At 35.2% G+C, this 25,324-nt stretch overlaps 1 long non-coding RNA gene across 1 annotated transcript; it reads left to right on the forward strand.

The window, feature by feature from the left end:
* The first annotated feature begins 4,194 nt into the window (after window positions 1–4,194).
* Window positions 4,195–22,845, forward strand: LOC129035107 (uncharacterized). The gene is made up of 5 exons (XR_008502109.1): window positions 4,195–4,427; window positions 19,043–19,105; window positions 19,516–19,586; window positions 19,893–20,026; window positions 21,565–22,845. It is a non-coding gene; the product is annotated as an uncharacterized LOC129035107 (long non-coding RNA).
* Window positions 22,846–25,324: the final 2,479 nt, after the last annotated feature.

Here is a 25,324-nt window from a genome sequence, read left to right on the forward strand (position 1 = left end):
AAAAAAAACTTACATGACTTTATATTTCTTAACCTATCTGATGGTCAGTTTCTTTATATCTGGCTTTGAGATTGTTAACAAAATTATTTAAAATAATGTACTTCTGTCAAATTCTTGACTGATAGACTAATTCTTGACAGCAAAGACTGCTGTTATTCAGAAACAAAACACATGAATTCCAGTGTAATATATAAGGTAAAATAATCAATGAAATAGTTTAAAGCTGGTGGAGGAGGCTTTGGTCCATAAGAATACACAGTGTCATTATTGCTTTTATATTTTACTCAAACTTTATAAGAATAATATACTATTTTCATCATTCTATAGTTGAAAAATCCAAGTCATGGAATATTAAGTAAATTGTCCACTGTCGGCCGGGCTCAGTGGCTCACACCTTAATCCCAGCAATTTGGGAGGCCGAGGTTGGCGGATCACCTGATGTCAGGAGTTCGAGGCCAGCCTGACCAACATGGAGAAACCCCGTCTCTACTAAAAATACAAAAAATTAGCCAGGCATGATGGCGGGCACCTGTAATCCCAGCTGCTCGGAAGACTGAGGCAGGAGAATCGCTTGAACCCGTGAGGCAGAGGTTGCGGTGAGCAGAGATCACGCCATTGCACTCCAACCAGCCTGGGCAACAAGAGTGAAACTTCATCTCAAAATAAATAAATAAATAAATAAATAAAATAAAATTGCCCACTGTCAAAATGCTAGTAAGTATAACATCACATAAACTCAGTCTGTCTGATTCCAGAGACTGAGTGGGCAATCACTGAACTAATTTATGTTTACTATAGATTCCAGTGTGTCAAAACACATTGCAAACATTCTTTTTCTTTTTTTTTTTTCTGAGACGGAGTCTCGCTCTGTCGCCCAGGCTGGAGTGCAGTGGTGTGATCTTGACTCCCTGCAACCTCCGCCTCCCAGGTTCAAGCGATTCTCCTGCCTCAGCCTCCTGAGTAGCTAGGACTACAGGCGTGCACCACCACACCCAGCTAATTTTTGTATTTTTAGTAGAGAGGGGGTTTCACCATGTTGGCCAGGATGTTCTCGAACCCTTGACCTCGTGATCCGCTCACCTTGGCCTCCCAAAGTGCTGGGATTATAGATGTGAGCCACTGCTCCAGGCCGCAAACATTCTTAAATACGAATGTGTAACCTGCTGAATTCAAGTCAATCACTGGGCAACTGCCATAGAGAACCCCCCCAATTGAAGACATCTGGTAGTATAACATGAACTGTGTGGCAACAAGTATGTGAACCAATCATGTTTCAAAAATACCTTAGTTTATTTTTGTCATTGTATTACACTTAAGCACTACCTCTGATATCCATAGACAAGGTAACTCAGAAAATTAGTTATGTGGAAAATAATTAGAAACTTGGTTTAAAATAGTAAGAAAATGTAATTTGAGACAACAGAGAGCTACAAAAAAGCAATGTAAACTTATGAGGCAAGGACCAAAAGAAAGAAAAAAGCATAAGTGGATTCATCTTATATTTGGAGTCACTTATAGCATATGACCAAATGCATCTTCCTTACAGATGTGCCTAACTAATTGAGAAGTTGAGCAGAACCATTAGAAAGTTCATAAAACCAGGAAGGCAATTTGAAGTTCAGGACCACCTACAAAAAGCATTTGGTAACCACATTCTCCCACCACCTGCAATCCCGTAATCTGTGGCCCAGAAAGGCTAGACAATAGCAATAAGAATGAACTAGAAATTATTGGCCTTTGCAAAGACTGAATCCCTAATCGGATTAAAGTAATCTGGATTGTTACTGACCCTAGCTTTCTACAAAAGCAAAGTTAATGCTTTGAATATTAAGCAAAAAGTAACACTAGCCTTGTATTTGCTATGCCCTATCTCCACCTATTGTACATTTCTGAATGTTATAGCTCTAGAGTTTCCGTTTGTTGTATTTTTATATATTCTACTTATTTGTCAATGTTGTCAGGCTTGTTTTATATATCCATGAACACTTTGAATTTACCAAATATCTCAATTTTCTGGATTAACTTTGGGCCTGTTTCACTTCTCATTTGTCTCTTTTGTTTTGTGATTATATTTTCATGTTTCCTCGTATGCTCTTTTTAATCCAACTCTGAAGAGTTTGGTAATATTTCAACCAAAATATTATAAAATTGTTTAATTAATCAGCAAAACTATCTTTGCCTATAGGATTCTTTGTGGGAAGATTTTAAACTATAAGCTATTATTTGTTGAATGAGATTTGGTTACATGTGATTTTTAAGCAACGTGTTCATTTTATCTAAGATGCTGAATTTATTTGTATATATTATTCATAATGTTATTTTATTTTCCTTTTAACATCTATAAAATCTGCAGTGCTGTTAACTCTTTCATTACTGACATTGGTGATTTTTGTCTTTCTTTTGTCTTGATGAATCTGGTTTGCAGTTTATCAAATGTATTGATCTTTTAAAATAATCAGCTTTTGATTTCATTGATTTTATCTTCTGATTGTGCTTTCTATTTTATTTTACTCACATTTGTTTCTTTCTGCCGCTTGCTTTTCATTTTAAACTTATTCTAAAAATCCAAGGTGAAAATTCAAGCCACTGTTTTTTGTTTCCCACTTAATCCTTAAGTGCTATAATTTCCCATCTAAGTACTAATTTAGCTTCATTCCTTCACTGTAAGAAATGCAATGACTTTATTTAAATAATAGCTCTTAAGAATCAAACTGGGAGGAAAATCTGTTGCCCACAGTTTTGTTTACACAGGCATTAAGGTAATAGCCCAACTCCTCTTGCTTTTCCAAATGTCGCCCTTGTCATAATTACCTTGCTGGTTTTCCTTGACTTAATTATGATTTTCTAATTCACTTGATCTTGAAATTTTTCAGTACTTTCTTGAGAAACACACACACATTCACACACATACATAACACACAACTTATAACTTGGACTCAGTTGGCGGTCATCACTTTGGTATAAGATCTGTTTTATGTACCCTTTTGCAGATATTATGGACTAAGGCAGGTTTGACCACGTGGAAGTCTTGTCCTTGGAAGAGCAGAGATCTCTATCACTTCATGGTCAGTCTACTTGGAAGACATGCAAGTCAGGCTCTGGTGATTCTTCCAAAATTTATCATTCAGTTAAAGAGCTCCAACACTTTTTTGGTAGAATGAGTAAAAGGGTAAAGAGAGGCCAGCAGTTGCATATTATTGGGCTTGTTTAAACATCAAAAAGAAGCAACAAGAATGGTGAAAAATATTTTTTCAAGATTTCCCAGTTTTTTTCTTTTTCATTTTCTTAATTTACCTGTTGAGATTGAACATGAAGCCTATGATTAGCCAGAGTTTTGGCTCTCTGTGACATAGGAGGCAATTTGTTCTGCTCTCACATTCCTTAATCCACACTGCCAAAACCAATAAGTTCTCTTTCTGTATTTTAGTGGGATTCTGTCAATTCAATTAGAATTTGCCTGGAAAAAAACTCTCAAGTGCATCTGAATAGAATATTTATTCTATTAATCAAAAAGTATTTCATTTCAAACCTGAAACATTATTTTCTTTTGTATTTTTCAACTCATGTTCTGCCACGTAATGCAATCTGCTTATTGAAGGTTATACAATATTAAATGATATTATAATTTTTTAACATCATATAATTGTTAAAGAAAAAAATCTAGGAAAATTGCATAATGACACATTAGTAATATAATAACAACAGCTAAAAGATGCCACAAAATCCTAAGGTGAAATTAAAGCTTCAGAAGCAAATCTTTGGAAGTTAAAATATCAATATTAAAGAAAGTAAATTCTTAAATCAAAACTTCTCCTTTATGAGTTACAAACATTAGTCTCTCTTGCTCCTATCTCCTTATTCCAAAGTTTCATTTGTAAAAGTTCTGAGTTTCAATCCCAATTTGAGCCAGGATTGCAATGAACTAGGACTTCTATGGGTGTCACTGTTATTTCCAGATAGCTAGCTTTGCATGAATTAAATGTCAAATTTCGAATGGGTGGATCTCTACTCTAAAGGCTCCAAATAAACATCAAAACATATGCAATATCAAAGCACTGAAAACCCTCAATAGCCAACTTTAAAAAGTAGGTACATCTCAACTCTTAGAATTTCTATCCAGTAAAGTTTTATTTCAAGAACATCATAATGTTACCAAAGACTATTACAAAAACTCAAAGGTTACTAAGTGCTAATAGAAAATCTTCTGTGCTTAGCTTCACTAGGGTGTCAACACTTAATACTAGTTATGTAGAATTACAACTTTATATTTATTACAGTAAATATACAGGCATGTAGGGAAAAATTCTAGAAAAGTTTTTCTTAGTATATTAAACATTTTAATCACTATTTCACCTTTGAAGATCATTCTCTCTTGCACAGAGCACTAAATTCAGTATGAGATCTGCTATGATGTTTCTCTCTTATATGTAAGTACCTAATAGAAACTTCATGCATGGGAGAGGGAATTAGAATTTGCCTGGAAATTCTAATTTCCCGGTGGGTGGGCGGTTACTCCAGTCATGCTGACAAACCACATGGATTCAAGGTTGTGTTATTACCTCCCAGTGTGCTCTGATGGCTACTCAAATCAACATTTCAAAAAAAAGCACATAATTAGGGACACCCTAATAATACTACAATGTAGAATGGCACCCCATATTTCAAGTTAGCACCTTATACCTCACATATTTGTGCTCTGTAGTGGTTATGATAGTTAGATATATGATTTATCTACTTAAAGACTTTTCTGGCAGACCTAGCTGAGAAGAACAGCAATAGTAACAAATATTCACCCTGATAAAGTCTAAAACTCCTGGACACAGGAAGTCTCTCTGTTTCCTCTATTTGAATCTTGTCCTTGATAGGTACCTCCTTACTGCGAAATTTTAACCTACGTATTTGTGAAGGGATGAAGCCTTCAAAGTTAAACATCAACTGGCATTACCCCATACAATTTGCATCACCCAATATGTGGCAAAGGACCAGAACATTTAAAGTCTTTACTCTGTGCAAGATGTCTTTTTAACCCAGGCTCTATTGATTTCCCCAGTTTTTACTCTTTGTTTATTTCTCACAGTTTGAAGGCTAATCATCTAGATGTTGGGGATTTTGATGTTAATCCCAATAAAAACTACGGCCTTCCTACCTTGCTCCAAGGATCAGAGCATGCTGCTGTAAAATTTACTGCTTGGAGGAGAGCAGTGGAGATTCCATGCCTTTTCCTGATCAGCCTGCTTCCAAAGGACAGAGAAAGTGCTGGCCCTTCAGGGAATCTGGCCCAGGGTTGGCCAACTACAGTTGGGAAAGCCTACCTCTGAAGGAGGAATGTTTTATGAAGAAAAGAAATAGAGGAGTCTGAACCCCGTAAGGCTTTTTCCGCCATAAGTTTACTTATCAGCGAAGTCCATTTCTTCTGCGTTGAGAAAGTAAAGAGGCCATGAGATGCTAGAAATATTATACCTGCTGAGCTTCCATAACACGTAAGGTCAACCAGGCAGAGATAAACTGTGTTCCCTCTAATAGTAGCAATGTTCTTTCAGTTGAAAGCTTTGGAAGCCAAGAACTAGATCACAAATCTTAAGTTACAGAAAAATAACTTACATAGATCTTCACCTGAAATATTAAAACTTGCAGAAACATTTAGTGGAAATAAGTGCCTGTACATGAACTTCAGTGCAAGATACTGGAATATCTTGGTCTACAACTCAACGGGCATCTCTTCTCATTTAAAATTATTTCCACTTCATCATGCTGACTTGTTTTATTTCAACAGAAGTTAGCTACTAGTGAGATTACAAAATGTCTAATTTGGTGGAGTGTTTTATTCTAAAGCATGGTGTAGTCAAAGTAAACAGCATCCCCCAAATTATCCAACCCATTGTAAACTTTCAAATTGAGCCGATTTATACAGTAAAAAACTACCTTCAAGTATTTTGACAAATGAGTTAAACATCAACCAATTACCAAATGATGGAAATAAATAATATGGAAGAAATATCAAATATAGCTTTAATAAAGAACTGGGAGGGAAGCTAGAGAAATTGACATTATATATCATCACATTTTAGTCTCTTATTTTAGTTGATCTATATTACCACAGAAAGATGTAGAATGTAAATATATTAAGATATAAATATTAAAAGAAGGTTCAAGTTTTTAAATGTATATTTACATAAATATTTTGTATAATGATGAGATTTTCTTTCTTCATAGAAATAAGATGGCATTTTATGAAGATGATAAGCATTTTCAGGAAACTTCAAAACTGTCAGGAGGATTTTAAATAAGAACTTCATAAAAATTGTGGGGAAATCACAAAAAAACAAATGGGAAAAGACCCACAAGCATAGTTTAGCAAATTATAAAATAAACAAAGATTTGAAACAATCGGTTTGATATTGTCAGTCTGGTGAATTTGCCTCTTTCCTATATGCCTTTACCGAGCAACAGAATGAGGGACTGTGTGTTCCCTTCGAATCATTCTTCCAGAACAAAGCTGTACAGATTTCTGTGTCCTGCTAGCTGCCTTCCTCAACTTCCATTCTTTCTGAGGAAAGTAGCCCATGGTTTTAAAGTACCTTATGAAACTGAGAGGTGACAGTGTGCTGGCAGGCCTTGCAGCCCTCGCTCGCTCTTGGCGCCTCCTCGGCCTCGGCATCCGCTCTGGCCATGCTCAGGGAGCCCTTCAGCCCGCCACTGCGCTGTGGGGGCCCCTCTCTGGGCTGGTTGAGGGCGCAGCTGGCTCCCTTGGCTTGCTGGGAGGTGTGGAGGAAGAGGCGCGGGCGGGAACCGGGGCTGCGCGCGGAACCGGGGCTGCGCGCGGAACCGGGGCTGCGCGCGGAACCGGGGCTGCGCGCGGAACCGGGGCTGCGCGCGGAACCGGGGCTGCGCGCGGAACCGGGGCTGCGCGCGGTGCTTGCGGCCCAGCTAGAGTTCCGAGTGGGCGTGGGCTTGGCCGCCCCGCACTCGCAGCAGCCGGCCGGCCCCGGGCAGTGAGCAGCTTAGCACCCGAGCCAGCAGCTGTGGAGGGTGCGCCGGGTCCCCCAGCAATGCCGGCCGACCGGCGCTGCGCTCGAATTTTCGCCGGGCCTCAGCTGCCTCCCAGCGGGGCGGGACTCGGGACCGCAGCCAGCCATGCCTGAGCCTCCCACCCCACCCAGGGTTCCTGGGCAGCCCGAGCCTCTCGGACAAGCGCCGCCCCCTGCTCCACGGCGCCGGGTCCCATCGAGTGCCCAAGGGCTAAGGAGTGCGGGCGCAGGGCGGGGGACTGGCGGGCAGCTCTACGTGTGGTCCCGGTGCCTGCGGGATCCACTGGGTGAAGCCAGCTGGGCTTCTGAGTGTAGTGGGGATTTGGAGAATCTTTATGTCTAGCTAAGGGTTTGTGAATGCACCAATCGGCACTCTGTATCTAGCTCAAGGTTGTAAATGCACCAATAAGAGCTCTGTGTCTAGCTAACCCGGTGGGAACTTGGAGAATCTTTCTAGTTAAGGGATGTGAATGCCCCAATCGACACTCTGTATCTAGTTCAAGGTTTGTAAATGCACCAATCAGCACTCTGTCTAGCTCAGGGTTTGTTGATACACCAATCAACACACTGTATCTAGCTGATCTAATGTGGACTTGGAGAACTTTTGTGTCTGGCTCAGGGATTGTAAATGCACCAATCAGCACCCTGTCAAAACAGGCCAATCAGCTCTCTGTAAAACAGACCAATGGGCTCTCTGTAAAATGGACCAATCAGCAGGATGGGGTGGGGCCAGATAAGAGAATAAAAGCAGGCTGCCTGGGGCAGTAGTGGCAAGCTGTTGAGGTCCTCTTCACGCTTTTGGGGTGTTGTTTCTTTGCTCTTTGCGATAAATGTTGCTGCTGCTCACTCTTTGGGTCCACGTTGCTTTTATGAGCTGTAACATTCACCACCAAGGTTTGGGGCTCCACTCCTGAGCCAGCAAGACGGCGAACCCACCAGAGGGAAGAAACTCTGAACGCATCCGAACAGCAGAAAGGACAAACTCCAGACGTGGGGCCTTTAAGAATTGTAACACTCACCGTGAGGGTCCGTGACTTCATTCTTGAAGTCAGTGAGACCAAGCGCCCACCAATTCTGGACACGAAATGAACAGATGGTTTTAAGCAGTGCACATGGCAGGCAAGAATAGAAATGAAATGTTTAAAGCTCGTGTGAAGCTGGGTTTGGCGATATGACTAAGTTGTATTCAAACAGGGGAATGTATAAGTGTCCCATGCCGCTTTTAGGAAGTGTCTTTAAAGGGAGAGAACATAAAAGGGATTGTGGAAAGTTTATATTTGAGGCATAGCTTTTGAATTTGTTGAAATGCAAGTGTAAAAGCAGAAAAACACAAATTGGATAACAAAAATATATGTGCAATATAAGAAAAAAATTAGGAGGTAAAGTTTCCTCAAACAGGAAGTCATGATCATGAACCACCCATACTTACAAGACTTTTACTGTGCCAGTTACCCCAGGATTCCAAGGCATAGCGTTTGTGCAGGAAGACTCCGAAGTAAGGAATATGGAGGCTGTCCAGCTTGAGAACTCAGAAAAGCAGACAAGGGTTCAATCAAAAACTCAGCAAGAAAAATTGACGATAGCAGCTGAAACAGAGAGGCAATTATTCTACGGTAGGTGATGTCAATAAATAATAATAAATCAATAGTAATATCCAAAGAGGTTAAAACTCTTGACCAATCTAAAACTAAATCTGTAGTTTTATGACTAAAATAATTCTTAAAATCAATAAAAGCTCGTTTTGTTGATTTTTTATTTTTGTTGAAATTTGAGGAAATTTCAGAATAATCCTCGTGATGAAAACAACTTCTGGGAGTAGAATTTAACCTGAGCAGGATGAAGGCAAGAGAGACAAAGAAAGAAAAGTTGCAGATACAACTGGGAGAAAGAAACAGAGCCACGAACTATCTGAGAATGAGATGTCGTATTTTGTTTCTCTTCATTTTGAACGATAATTTAACTGGGGATATAAAATTCTAGGTTGATAGTTTGTTTTCCCAACACTTCACGTATTTAATTTCCCTTTCTTCTTGCTTGTACAGTTTCTGACTGAAGTTTTCTGTAATTATCTTTGTTCCACTCTAGGTAAGGTGCTTCCTCTATCTCTCTCGACTCAGTTTCAAGATTTTCTTTTTCTCTTTGTGTTTTTACATTTTGAATATGTTTAGATTTTTGTTTTGTTTGTTTTTGGCTTTTGGTATTACTTGATGTTCTCTGAGTGCTGTTAATCTGTATTTTTTGTCTTTTTGGTGTTTCAATTACACTTAAACCTTATGTCCTGTTCTTGCTTTCCTTTTTTTATTATTTTTATTTTTGCATTTAAATTTGGAAAGTTTCTACTGACCCATCTTCAAGCTCACTGAGTATTTGTGCCCATTGTGTCAAATTTTCTGATGTGCCTTTCAATGGCATTATTTATTGCCTTTACTGTTTTGATTTCTAGTATTTCCTTTTGGTTCTTTCTTTGATTTTAAACTGTCTGCTTACATTACCCACTTGTTCTTGTGTGTATCTACTTATTCCATTAGAGTCCCTAGGATTAATCACAGTTATTTTACATTCTGTGTTAGATAATTCCAATATCTGTTTCATACCTGAGTCTACTTCCGATGCTTGCTTTTCTCTTCAGATTGTTTTTTCTTACCTGCAGTCATACCTTGAAATTTTTTGTTGAATGCCAGATATGCTGTATTGGGTAAAAGAAACTGTGGTAAACAGACCTTTAGTCTGAGGATTTTTGTTAATCTGGGAGTTGGACTGTGCTTAATGTGAGTTGTAGCTACATTTAGGTGCTAGGGGCTTTAAATTCCTGTAGTGTTCTTGGTTTTGTCTCCCCTCTTGACTTTGGGCTTCCCTTCTTACTCCTCCTTAGAGAGAGGTACCGTGTAGCCTGGTTGTTGTGGTAGTAAATTGTGAGAGAAGAGGAGAATTCTGTAATCTTTCCATTAAATCTCAGTTGTATAGCGGAGCCTGTGTCTCAGGGATGTTACCTTGACAAGTATTTCTCCAGTGGTATAGCTGGTTCTTTGTTGTTGTTGTTGTTGATTTGTTTTTCTTCTTACCCTCTACTATCTATGCTGGTTGAAACAGCCTTTCTCTATGTTTTGAAGCTTTGACACCCGATAACTATTTTGTTATTTTTGTTGGTGATTTTTCTTTCAGATAAGTCAGGAAGGCTGAAGAGAGCTGGGATGAGGAGGATTTCCCCTATCAATAGATAAGGCTCTGGCAAAGTCCTTTATCCTCCAGCACAGGATATTTTTGTAGAGGATTATATAGAGGCTCGTCACGATGGTGACTCTTTCTCTCCCTAAACCAGAGGCAGGAGAGTATGTTTCTTGGCTCCTCATCATAAGAACTGAGGTGATTCAGGGAGAGAAGACTCATGAAAAGTTGCCCCCACACCCATAGCTCCTAGGAGTTTCTGCAGCTCCCAGGAGCTTCTCACTGTCATGCTAGTTCTCAGTCATCTTGGATCCATTCATCAAAAAATTGGTATTCAAATCTTATTTAAATCTTCTTGTATTTTTATGGCTGTAGTGGCTTCTGCCCTGGGTAAGCAGATTTTAGGAGGTACCTATCTGTCCAGATTTTAGATTGGCAGTTTACCTTGTGAACTCAGTTCTCTGATAGGTCTAAGAAAAGTCAGGGATTTTTAGTTTGTTCAAATTTTTCTTGTAACAAAATCTGGAGTGTATGGAGGAATGGAGTCCAAGCAATTTTCATATTAAACCTGTAAGCAGAAGTCACCACCATATTTTTGAACTTTACAAAAACAGCAGAAGCCATTCAGTTTCCAAAAAAACAGAACAAAAGCTAACCTAATGCAGCCCTCATGCAGAAAAGCTTTTCTGTTCAAAAACAGCAAAGAAACAAAAATATCAAGTTCAAGTCCTGTATAAAGTTCTCCAAGAGAAAATCATATTATAATAATAGCAATTCTATCTTTCCATAAAGATGTAACCATAAACAGATAAAAATCATAATCTAATATTTCAAAATAAAGTTTAACATGTTAAGAAAATATCACAAAATGAGCACAAAAGAAACAATTAAAATGTGGTATTGAATAACAGGAAACAGAAAGGAAAGAAAAATATTTCAGAGCTAAGATAAAACTTAAAGGAACATATGAAGAAAACAAAACAAAACAAAACACTATAAAAAATCCAGAATTAGAAAAAGAAGAAAAATTCATCATCTGTTTCAATACATAAGTTAATTTCTCTATCATTTTGTTGTAATTGTTAAACTTTGATATAGCAGATTCAAAAGTGACAAAGAGATGACAGAGAAATTTCTATATATGTGTATAGTTATATACACATATATATAAGGTAATCAAAGAAAGGTAAGGATTTAAAACAGTCTCACTGACTTTCAAGTATAATGACTAAAGTATAAAATTTCATCGCTGTGCAGGCAATAAGGAAATATTGTGTCTGGGAACTTATCTCTAGTAATCTAAATGTTTTCATATCAGACATCAGATAATCAAAATAACTGGAAAGACATTAACATAAAGACTGTTAGTAAACGTCGAATGTATAAATTTACACATAGAACTAACAGTGAATGAGATGTATAAGGAAGAATGTATAGTTTGTAATCGTTAGCTGCTCTGTCAATATAGGTAAAGTGCAATGTGAAAAACTGAAGTGAAACTAGCAAGAGCTTTTGTCAGCAAATTATTGGTGTTGAAGGTATTGTTATCTGATAATGTTTCCATGTAGTATAAATTAAAATATATGATTATTTATGTTGTACTTTAATTCTCTTCACAATGTTCTTAAAAAACAACACTCTGTTTGGTATAAAAAAGATTCAGATTCAAGATTGTAGAAATTGAAGAAACACTCTGTAGCAATGAATTTTAAAGAGGCACAAAGTTTGAACTAAGATTTTACACTAAATGCTTAGAAATTATAACAATTCAATAGAAATTGATCAATTGAAGCCTGATACTGATTTGAAATGCCACTTTCTACTAAAGAGAATCAGGGTTTCTTGAGAAAATGGCTGATTATAGGAAAGATCAAGGAATGTTTAAGATTACTTGAGTTATTTTGGGATCGTACATAGAAAGGTAGCTCTCATGTAACACTTGGTGAAAGTCATCCAAATTTTGGAATCAACTATGAGTTTCACACTGGCCAAAGAACATAAAATATAAGCATCAAAATCTAATACCTAAATTAGATACAAAAATGTCAAATAAGCTTTAATTCATTCGTTAATATTGGTTCTCACACAACCCCAGAAGTTACACTGACTGGGTCACTTTATATTATGCTAGTAGCCATTTTTTTTAACTAGTAAATAAAATAAGACTATTTAGCATTTCTCTTGCATTTCCTGTTCAGATTTACTTCTGGATAACCAGATAGTAGATAAGATACAGTTTCTTTTTACAGAAGTATTCCAGAAAATAAATTAAGTAAAAATAGTGAAATTATAATATCATCATTTTACAATTTCTATTAAATTAATGGAGCTATACATCAGGCATCAACAGCTGTTAACTTCACAAACATAGACAACAATCCCTGGTGTGCTTCCTAAAGAACGCATTCTCACTTTGTCAACCTTGGCAAATCATCATTCTTGAATGAGACTTAGTCTCTAGATTCAACTAAAAATTTACATATAACTCAGAGGACAAATGAACATGTTAAACTATACAAGGAAATGAACTCAGTAAGATTATGACTGTGAAAAACTCACAAGACACCATCTAGGTTCTTCAATACGTACATTGCAAGCCAAAAAAATAAAAATGAGAAAGAGAGAGGGATTTTATAGATTAAAAGAAACTGATATTACGTTAACAGGCAAAAGTAAATTACAAGGAGTTTAGCAGTATGCATTTAAGTGAAAAACCTATAAGGAAAAATAAAGATGTTTTACAATAGAAGTCAGTTGTGATCACCCTTGGAAAGGAAGAAAAGGATTGTGATTTTTGAGGTGGTAAATGGAGGGCTTTTGTGGTATGTGGCAAAATTATATCTTTATATGGGTGACATTTTAAATGCCTTGTGGCATTTCATTACTGGTTTACATATTTCATGCAACTTTTTATATTTGCATCATGTTAATTAAAAACAAGTTAAAAAGGAGGAGATAATTTTCTTCATCTATTTTCCTTCATGTTGGCTGCCTGTAAAGAGATGTGTCTGTGACTTAAATAGCTATATGAAACCACCAGGTGTTATACTAAGGTTAGAAAAATAGCAAGATATCTGCATCCCTTATCCGCCTATGTTATGACTCCTTGAGGACAGATAGAATTACATTTATACCTTCTTAAACCACTGTTGTTATTCTGTATTTTTCTAATCCTTGAAAGCAAATATAATTCTTACTAATATAAACTCTCAGATGAAATTAAATAATTGAGGAAAGATTCTGGTAGTTTTTAAAATAATTTAAGTGGGAAGAGTTTAAAGTTCCTTACTGTCTTCCTGTAATGCACACATATGGGTAAGTTAAGCAATAAAGGTGACAATTGAACATGATAGATCTCTCATCAGTGTTTTAGTAGAAAGGGCATTAGAAATACATAAAGTATACATTGTGATCAGTAGAATAGGAGGATAGGAAGAATAACACTGTATCTCAGCTGAAAATACATTATTCAAAATGCATGTCCTTGAGAAGAGAAACATGGTAAAGGGCCTTTTGCTCTAGAGATAAGAAAAGATACGCAGCAATGATTATGTTCTGGACATGTACTAACATTCAGAAAATTTATATGATCAGAGATTACTAAATAAATAAATATAACAATTTAGTAGAGCTAGGAAGATCTCAAAATATGTTCAATCCTAAAGTCAATGCAATCCTAGTTGGTCCCAATGAGAAGAGGAAATCAATATAGTTACTGCATCAAGTTCTCCAATAAGCTTTTTTTCTAAATGTTTACAGGAGATTAAAAAGAATCTCACCACCATGAACAAACAAAGAAGAATTGAGCAGCCATGCAAAAAGAGGGCCAGGCAGCTAAAATAAGTATATAGTTTACTGAGGCTTACAAGATATCATGCACAGAAATATTTTTAAGAATAATAATAGCAAGCAGAGAGGCTGAGAGGAACCTTTAAGAGGTGTTAGATATGTGTATGATATTGTGTTGATTTCATGGGTGTATACTTATGTCTGAATTCATCAGGTTGTTATATCAAGTATGTGCAGCTTTTTTATGTCAATCACATCTCAATAAGGTGCTTTTTTTAAAAAGAAGTTCACAAGTTAATAAGAAAAAGTATTCTCCACTAGGAGAAAAATATATAGTAAGAGAGGAATCAGCAAGTAATCTAATCAAGTCATATATTACATAATGTATAATAATATAATAAAATATTAAGCATTTATTATGCTTTTTTTCTCTATGAAAGACAATGATTTTTAAACCAGGAATTATATGCAATCATTACTATAAAAACACTGCATCCAAAGGGCAGTAACGTGACAAAGTATATTAAATATATATGTCTTTTCTGGAGCCAGCAATATTTCATTTTACGGCAACCAAAGTACTTGTATGGTGTTCCCCTGTCTTTAATATGGGCTTACCTCAGAAGACTAATTATAGGTAAAGGGAAAGCAGGGGGTAAAAATAAAAGAGCTAAGGATGACATCAACAAAATGTAGAGATTAGTAAGAGAGCGCTAAAGAAAACTGAGAAGTAAAATTATTCCTCTTTAGCATATGAGATACAGAATCAATTCCAATGAGTCGGGTGTCAGCATCTGAGAAAGAACAGTAGCAAGAAATTAGAGACAGGGAAACAAATTTTCATGAAGAAGGTAATTCACATTATCAAATTCTCAAAAGTGCTCAAATAGAATAAGAGCTAAAATAAGTATTTGATTCTGTAATAAGGACATGTTTTCTATAAAATAAAGCACCAAACAGTAGAGGCCAAATCCAGTCTATGGTAGATTGTTTTAATAACCAAAGAGAGATTAATGTGGTTTTCAATCTCAAATAATTTTCTCAGTAAATGGAAAGAGCGATGTGTGTAAACATGAAAGAAGTTCTAATTGTGTGTGCCTGTCTACGTGTAAAGATGTGACCATCTTTGGAGATTGAGGGTTTCAGCAAAAGGGCAGATTTACATTTACACAGCCTTGAAGAAAATATGGTCTCAATTTTTTTATATGACAAATCTATTGTCTATTTATTGGTTTATTGTTTTAATAAACACTTCAGATAGCTTTTTATATTTAGGTTATTTAGGTGCTCAGGATATAACAAAAGAAGATAACAGCCTGCAATTTCAATGTGGAATGGGGTACTTTTGTTTCTAGGTAATATGGAAAGCAGGTACCATATTTATTTATCCTCCAGCTTATAAAAAAGAACTGGACAAAATTTATGAAACAACAGTCTACCAAAACTTAGAAAACAATGCAGGACAAGATATGATACCTCTAAACTAATTTATCTACATGCTCAATAGGAAGAAAGAGATTCCATGAACTACAAAAACCTAAAGAAAATGGTGCATGTGAAAAATTTACAAACTCAACTCATTTTTCTTGTGTCCCTGCCTCTCCTTCCCTGTCTCTTCCTCCTCCTCCCATCTTTGCTCTGGTCCTATGGTGTTTCTGTCTTTCTGGGGAGCCAAGATTCAGTGTAGGAATAAAGTTTATGATTTTAAAAATCTGGATTTAAGAGGTTTTGCTCATATGAATTTAAAGTTTAGCTCTCACTTATAAGTGAGAACATGCAGTATTTGGTTTTCTGCTCATTCATTAGTTTGTTTAACATAGTGGCCTCCAGCTCCATCTATGTTGCTGCAAAGGAGATGATTTCATTCTTTTTATTGGCTGCATAGTATTCCATTGTGTTTATGTACCACAGTTTTTAAAACCCAGTCTACCATTGAGGGGCATTTAGATTGATTCCATGTCTTTGCTATTGTGGATACTACTACCATGAACATATATGTGCATGTGTCTTTATGGTAGAAGGTATATAATCCTTTGATTATATACCCAGTAATGGGATTGCTGGGTTGAATGGTAATTCTGTTCTGAGTTATTTGAGAAATCACCAGACTGCCTTGTGCAATGACTGAACTAATTTACATTCCCACCAGCAGTGTGTGTGTGTTACCTTTTTTCCATAACGTCACCAGCATCTGTTAATTTTTGACTTTTTAATAATAGCCATTCTGGAAATGAACAATAGAAAAAGGGGCTTACTTGAGAGTGGAGGGTGGGAGGAAGGTGAGGATCAAAAAATCTACCTATTGGGTGCTATGCTTATTACCTAGGTGGTAAAATAATCTGTACAAAAAATCCCTGGGAGATGCAATTTACTTGTATAACAAATGTGCATATGTACCCTCTGAACCTAAAATAAAGGTTAAAATAAAAGCTAACAAAAATAAAAGGTTCTGCTGCTTTACTGTACCTGCTTTGCTGAGCTCTTACAGTGAGAAAAAAATTATCTAAAACTAAAACAAAAAGGAACCAGACAATCAAACTTTGGTCTGCACTCTGGCAAGCATCTCCCTAGATGGGAGGGCTTTACTAAAGGGGACAACATAGAAATGACCAGAATGGGAATTTCAAACATTAAGGCAGTCTAGGTTTGCTGGGACTCCAACTGGCTACTTATTATGCCCTGTTCTAGGGCGCATTTTAAACCATATGGCCAAATTACATTAAGGAAAATTCAGAGCCCAAATAGTTATTATGAAAAAAGTAAAGAAAGAAAAAGAAAGAAAGAAAGAAAGAAAGAAAGAAAAGAAGGAAAGAAAGAAAGAAGGAAAGAAAGGAAGGAAGGAAGGAAGGGAAAAGAAAAGAAAAGAAGACCCTACAACAAAAGAGTCTAAATTATTTCACATATCTATATTTTTTCTTCCCATTTTGAATCTGCTGACTTTTCTACTGGTGTTGAGATAAAACTTACTTTTTATGATATTACTAATTCTAAGATGCTTGGCAAAAGGAAAAAAAAAAAAAGGTAAAAGTTCTTTTAAAATCAAGCTGCTATAGAAACTGCTTTACCCATTGAGTAAATAAAGTTTAGACATGTGAAAAAGTTTCAATTTTGTCAGGAAAGTAAGTAGGATTCAACCATCTTGTTTATATATACACATGTATTATGTTACATGTTGCATCTTCACGGTGCCAAATTAGCTTATAAATAAAGGAGCACTCATAAATTAAGCAAATTAGCTCAGATGCTTTTCAGGTTCATGTGACTTTAGTATTCTCCCGTCTATCAGTCTATTCTCACGCCGCTGTGAAGAAATACCCGTGACTGGGTAATTTATAAAGGAAAGAGGTTTAATTGACTCACAGTTCTGCAGGGCTGGGGAGGCCTCAGGAAATTTACAATCATGGCAGAAGGGGAAGCAAACACATCCTTCTTCACATAACAGCAGCAAGGAGAGGTACAAGGTGAAGGGGGTGCGGGAAGCCCCTTATAAAACCATCAGATCTCATGAGAACTCACTCACTATCATGAAAAAGCATGGAGGTAGCTGCCCCCATCATCAAATTACCTCCCAATGGGTCCCTCCCATGACATATGGGTATTTTGGAAACTACAATTCAAGATGAGATTTGGGTGGGGACACAGCCAAACCATATCATCTGGTAAGTAAAAATAATTTTAAAATTATTAATAAAAATATAAATATTTTCAGAATTGTCTGGTCTGCATGCGTGTTTGCCTGTGTTTACTGGTTTTATATTTACATTTGTTAGACGTTTTAAGATGTCAGAATTTGGCATGAAAGTTATAAAGCTATAAACCCAGTGAAAACATAATGATTTTTATTTATATAATTTTTTTATAAACAAGAGTGATTTAATATTACTGATTTAACAAAACTAATAAGATCTTCTGTGCTATTGGCAAAATGTCCATGTAATTTAAAGTTCTTGCTTAGGTGAACACCTAATATTTACAGGCTATAAAATGGCTAACAAGGAAATAACTTAAAATATAACAAGCTTTGTCTAATATTTTAGTTTTCATAATCTATATGAATTATTAAAAATAAACTAAATAAATATAAATAAAATAAATGTTAATAAATAAAATTTTAATATATTTTTGAAATATTAGAGTTATGTCAAATTAAATAAGAGATATACTTTAAATATCTGGGTCATTCCAAATTAAGAAGATTTATGTTATAGGGAAAGATGTTCCTAAAATTATAAAGTGGTTCTCATGTGTAAAATACTGTAAAATATGACAGACAATTCAAGATTTCTTGCTTCCTAGATTTTTCACTAAAATAAGGATTACTAAGCATTAATACAGTGATTGATATATGTAACTAAAACTACTGAATAAAACAATTACATATTTGCAATGTATAAGGAAAATAGAAATATGATTTTTGCTTAAGAAAATTTGATTTTTGTCTAGTTTGGAGGTGTTTAAGGGTTATTTTAAAGAAAATTTTTTAAATGACAGATAAACCTAAATGTATATAAAAAGTTGGGGAAAATAAAAAAACTAAGTTATGAAAGGTTTATGGAAATCTTACCCTGAGGTCAAAACTGATTGCAATTGGATAGATTTGTATATAAACTTTTGTTAAAATTAGCTATATCATTAAAAGTGCCCTAATAAAAAACTAAAAATTTTGGTTAAAATAACAAGGTTTTATCAAAGTGTTGATTTGTTCTCAGTGATATTGCAAGAAATATTGACTTTTAATTCTGAAATCTGTGTCTTTATAAAGCTTCTCAGATTTCTGCCACAGAAGTTCAACTTATCTGGTATTTTGTTACCTATAATTTGCAGATCACATCATTGCCTTCTGTTCCTTTTCCCTTGAAAAGTATGTGTTTTTGCTTGGCTGGAATGATAACTCTCTTTCAACATTTTCAGTCACTTCCTGTAATATTTTCCCCTGATTCCAATTCTGTTTGTAAGACATAATGCTAAAAACCTTACCTTGAAAGCCTAAAAAAAGCAATGCTTTCCTCAAATATAGCATTATTTTGTAATATATTTTTGATATGTCTAAACACTTTCAGGTAACCAAGAAATTTCCCATGCTGTCACTAAGAATCAGGTATTCCTCCTGCTTTCTGCTAAAGGTACTAGTTTTAATGCTAAAATTTCTCTATAACCTTAGATACATTCTTCTTATGTCTACTTAAATTCAGGTACACTTTTCATCAGTTTTAACTCTGGGTTATTTAAATGGGCTTTCCATAAGGGGAAGCAATCGTACCGCAGGAGGTTTTTCTTTACCTTTTTGATGACTGGTCTAAAACAAAGATTTTATGCTTTATTATGGCAATGTATACATTGTCTTCATTGGTTATTTTTCTTACTTGGGAAAACTGAGCTTTAAAAGGGTTAAGATTTTTACAACCTTGTAACTTCCTGTATTGCTTTTGAGGACTTCTGATTATCATGCTAGTTAAATTAGTAACCATTACGTAAAAATGACCTGTGATTCTGTTTTGATTAAATGTTTTGAACCTTTTGATATCTTTGGTAGGACCTAAAATTATATTGGAAATATCATCAAAGGATAAATAATACTGGATCTTCTTTTGGTTACATTTATAGGTATGTTATTCATATAAATTCTATAAAAATTATATACATTTATAAAAATATAATATCCTATCAGTCATAATTTTGACTATATTAAACCTTTTCTAAAGTTATATTTATATAGATATTAATATAAATATTTTAAAGATCATGTCAAATGTATGGAAGTCTGGTGGATCTGATGTGATGATTCTGGTTTTTATCTTACTATGCTACATATAATAGAAATAGCTAAATTTTATTGCCAATTGAAAATTTTCAACCAATTTTAACCACGGTTATTACAAGTTTTTGTCACCCACAATTCCTGGAGGGTAGGAGCTGCCACTCAGTGGCCATGTCCAGGGCACATTGGCCCTCAGCCCTAGCCACTCTCCCATGGCCAGCGCACAAGGCCACCACAGCCTGGTCCCGACATGATGCCCAAAACTGGCGGGTAGGAGGGGCATCTGGTGAGTTATTGTTTAAACTTCTTCTCTAAAAGCAATTACAATAAACTGTGATCTAAATTACTTTTCATGGAAAGGACTCTGACAAGTACTCTTGAACACAAGATTACTTTGGACATCATACCATCAGAGTAGAAAAAACTTTGAAGACTCTAAGTCAAAAGCTAAAATAAGAACTGCTAATCTAACATGAAGCAGAACAAAAGTTAATTACACAGGATTGAACTGATAGAAGAATACAAAGATTTTATTCATGACATTTTCATTTGAAATTGCTGATTCTGCTTATATTTTGTTTTCCAGAGTCAAGATAACCTTTTCTTTATTTTTAATTGACAACACATTAGATAGAATACACTTTTGTGGACAAAAATTTGAGGTATTTATATTTCTCTCTACCTGATTTCTCCAGAATTTGGAAGCCATTTGTGAGTATTCTTAATTGATGGCAATACAATTATTTGCATACGTTCAATAAGAATCTGTTTCCTTTTGTAACAGGATCCAATTGGAGACACTGATTATTTTACCAAGGCTTTGATTAGAATGGCATATTTTCAGATATGATCAGGCTGCTTTGAGAAGTTGGTGCTGACTTCATAGAGCCAATGAAAAACTTAGAAAGACTGGACTGGTATCTTGTCTACAATGTTCCCTTACAGGGTTTCTGTCCTTCTGGTAATTAAAGAGTATCACTTTCTGAGAGGCCTGGGAACCTCAAGATATTTTGGAACCTTGAGAAGAGAGGAATACACTCATTCATACAGATTTTACAGCCACAATCTGATGGATTAACCATGGCTTTACTAGCCTCAAGGCTTTTAAAAATCTAAAATTTCTTATAAGTAGGTTCCAACAAAGCTAATTTTAAAAAAGAAGTTTATAAGGCCAATTATTGCTGCACTTTATGCAAATAATCATGCCAGGTAGATATAAGACTAAAATTTATTTTACAAACAAGTCAGTCCTATGATTTGTTCTGATAAAAATGAGAAACTTGAGAAAGATGAATTATATTTCAACAGCAAACTATAACACACCTGTTATTGGATTCCAACACTGACCATTGTTTTTAAGTTTTTATCATTTGTTATAATCAAGACTGAATCCTGAATTTTTCCTGGCTTCAATAAGTGTCCCTAATGAACCTGCATATAATATATTTTAAAAACTTCTTGTTATGATTTCCATCAGGAATAGGATCTATTTTTGAAGTACTACTTAAACTAGGAATTATAATTCAATATATGTTGGAATTTCTTTTCCATCTTGTTAAGGTCGGTACCTACTATTTGTTTCTTATTTTTAAAATCAAACTGATTACATCCTACCCAATACCAATGACATGTTCTTTAACCTGTCTTTGTTATGAGTAAACTGAAGACTTTTCCGTGTTTATCAGGGACACTATGTGCACCTCCTGAATATGCATTTATTTGTCAACATATTGACCACCCATGGCTTTATGCATGTGTTGACAGCTGGTGCATGAGAGTTAATTGTTTACTAGGTTATCTGACTACTCTTCTTTCTATTTATAGCTTCACTGCTTCTCAATATTGGACCAGTTTCTTAAAACTATTTTCCAGGAATAGACAAACCCTACCTGCAAACCAAGAAGATAGATTTTGGCCTATGTTTAGCAATATTCTCTTGCCATGATGGAGAGTAGCCTCTCATGAACATACGGTTATAAATCTGTCAATCACTCTGTGTAACTTCTCAAATGAAGCAGCTAAAGCCATAGCTGCCCAACAAAAATCTTTAAACTCTTTAGCCACAGTAGTAATGGATAACAGAATACCCCTAGACTAAGTATGGGTGGAACAGGAAGGAGTTTATATGGTAGCTAACATATCATGTTGTGTTTACATCAATACATCTTCTGAAGTTGAAACACACATGAAATAAGAAGACAACAAGCTAATTAATTACAACGAATTCCCAGGGAAGAACCAGGTGCCAACTGGTTCTCAGATATATTTTTCTGAATCCCACATAGAATTCAATGTATGCCCCCAAGCCATACTAAAATTAAGACTTTACCTATTACTAATGCTCATTTTTGGACATTTGGTTATCAAATGCTGCCTCTGATGTTAAACTTTTAAACTGTTAAAAGATAAACCAATGTATTAATAATGCTAAATGTTAATATGTACCAGATATTAGAGAATATCTTCAACTTAATGCAAAACGATTTCATCCTTTAGGCCCAAACCTTCACCCCTAGTCATTAGGAAAAAGCTAGAATGGATGTTGCCCATAATCCCTCATGACTGAAGAATGCACGTAGAACAGGGGGGATTGAAACCACGACCCAAAGAGTTAGTTAAAGAATCCAATGGCTAAAAGAAGTTATTGAGTTTGCAGGTTGACAGATTAAAAAAAGAAGAGGAGGAAACAACAACAACAAAACAACAATAACAACAACAACAACAAAAATTTGCTGAAACACTGAAACTCCCTTTGCTTATTAACTAAAAAACACTGACTGAAATTGGTTGGACCCAATAAGGCCAACTAGAGTCTGCAAAGAATGAGCTTGCTGACATTGCAACTTGAATTTTCACTGCATGTTTCATAACAGCTCCCTCCAACTTTGCACATGTGAGCCATAAGATAGTATGAAGTTAACTGTATGCCCAAGGACTTTCTAGACCTTCTCTTTCCTTCCACCAATTATTTGGTCATCTCAGAATCCACCTCCTGAAACTTTTTGGATACAAATACTGCTTTGAAGCCAGCATGGAGAGACAAACTTGAGTTTGACATGCCTGTCTTGTGAGTCAACTTGCAAAATAAAGCTTTCCTTTTCTCAAAATCCTGATGTCATAGTATTGTCTTCTAGTGCATGGGGCAGTGAGCCCCGTTGGCTTGATAACACTTCTATCAACTAGAATGGAAACACAGGTAGTTCAAGGGGCATAGAGTAGGGAAAACAGAGAATCATTGACTAAGTAATGGTGCCAAAAGTATTTTCAGATTGAGGACGTTGTGGCCCACCTAGTAAATATGAAAGCAATAATTAGTAGCTGAGGACAATAAAACAGTTATTATAACTGTTTTTATCACGTTCATGAAGCTAGAGGAAAGACTGAATATAGTTTGTGCAAAAGTCGAAGTATATTTTTCTAAAAAGCCAAATCAAATTCTCAAACCTGAAAACTACAATTCTGAGAAAATATACCAGATGAGATTCATGGCAGATAATGCATAGGTTATAAAGTCATCCAAAATCCTAAGAAATGCAAGTAGAAACTACCCAAAACGAAACAAAATATGAAATAACAAAGTAAAAAATAAAGCATAAGTGAGCAGTGAGACAGCCTCAAGGGGCCTAAAATATAAATAACTGGAGTCCCCAAAGCAAAAAAGAGAAATAGGTACATTAAAATAAATTTTGAAAATTTGATGCTAAAAATATATCACATTTGATGACAGCTATAGCCTCACAGACACAAGAATTTCAATGAAACTGAAAACAATAGATGAAAACGATACAAAGACACAGCTTAATAGTTTGCTCAGAAATCAGTGACAAATCATAAACAAGGTCACAGAAAAATGCACATTAAGTATAGGGAACAAAGAAAATTAAAACTGCTGACTTCATATCAAGGCAAATGACAGTAGAGAAACTTCTCTAAGTAATGAAATAAAAACTGTCAACATAAAATTCCATACCATTAAAAAATCCTTTCAAATATGAAGGCAAAATTATTTCAGACACAACCTCTTTTTGTGGTACTCTGTTATGGCAGCCCTCAAAATATAATAGAATTTTCTATTTAAAAATGCGCATTAGAAATAAACAAACCAGCTGGGTAATTACTGCTCAGTGTCTGGCAGTAGTTCATTATAAGTTCCTCTGGCAAAGAAACAGGACTAAAAATTTTTCTGAGATGGCAGGGAAGACTGCAAGGAAAAATAAAGGCAGCAATATTGTTGGATGAACCTGATTTAAATAATTTACAGCTAAAATACGAAGACACAGTTTTTGAGACTCTGGGGTATTGCTGGATATGTGCTCTGTGTTAGGCTATGCTATTTGATTTTTAATTAAGCCTTCAAAGGGGCCGTATCAGTTCTCAAAAATGGTGGGACATTGTATATTTATCCAACGTAATAATACCTGGAGAGCAATAATACCTGGATTTTATCTCAGTTTTATTGCTTGGTTGAACTATTTAACTGGCAGAAACTGGTAACTCTTCAAAAACTATTGAAAGCTATGAAAAGAAAATATTTCTGCTTCTACAAGGGATTTTTATTTTATTTTATTTATTTATTACTGTCATTTATTTATTTCCTTGGGCTATTAGTAGCTTTTTTTTTTTCCTATGTCAGATCAGTGTTGTCTGTATCTATGCTTGAAAATGAGAAGACTGGGATGGGGCTTATTATAGATTTCCTTTTGAAATAAAAATTAATTCCTACAATCAACATGAACTACCTTTTTGCTGTTATATACTATAAAATCGTTAGTACTTTTTTCATAGTAATACATTAATATACTTTGAAACAAATCCAGGTATTTCACTTCATGGAGAAGTTGATTGTGAGCTCTTAGACACCATAATAATCTCACTTTCAAGTGCATAAATTTTCCAAAACTCAATTCATCTGTCTCATGCTTTTCTTGACTGTTTTAAAATTACTTCTATGTCACAAAATATGCTTTATGTCTATGTTTCTGCCAACTTATGTTTGTAAAATATTTTTACATAGAAAGAATAAAAGCATACACCTAGGTTGTGATTACTTCTCCAGCTGCCTATTAATTATTTTTAATAATAAATATTTAGGTTATACATGGAAAATTACAATTTCATTCAACGTAACACCATAAAACAGAAGGAATTGTAGCTTACTTAGAGAGAAAACTCCAATGTAAATATTACTGGCAACGCTTCCTGAAACTGCAGGGTTTTGAAAGAATTTGAAGAAAGAAAGCACATGTCAAATTAGGAGTACATCTCTCCTCAATGAATAATGATTACGCTAGTAAGCTTAAGGAGAAAACTGCAAATGTGGCATTTCAAGGTTCAGTTCTACTGTATAGATCTCTTAAGCCTAGTTATATAAGACCTATGTTTCAGAGGAAATTCTAATTCCAAAGCTTAGTTTTTTATTTCCTTCAATGTGAATATGAAAAGTCAAGGAAAAAAATGCTTACCTCTCTTAGGAAATGGTCGCTACTACTATGTTGTGTTAATATCACTGAAGAATGACCTTTCCCAGATAATTAGGTTTTCCTGTTAACTGAAGTCTAACATTTTACTGCAATAAAGCTTATTA

This window comes from Pongo pygmaeus, chromosome 3, assembly GCF_028885625.2.
Source record: "Pongo pygmaeus isolate AG05252 chromosome 3, NHGRI_mPonPyg2-v2.0_pri, whole genome shotgun sequence".
In the NCBI taxonomy this organism is placed as follows: domain Eukaryota; kingdom Metazoa; phylum Chordata; class Mammalia; order Primates; family Hominidae; genus Pongo; species Pongo pygmaeus.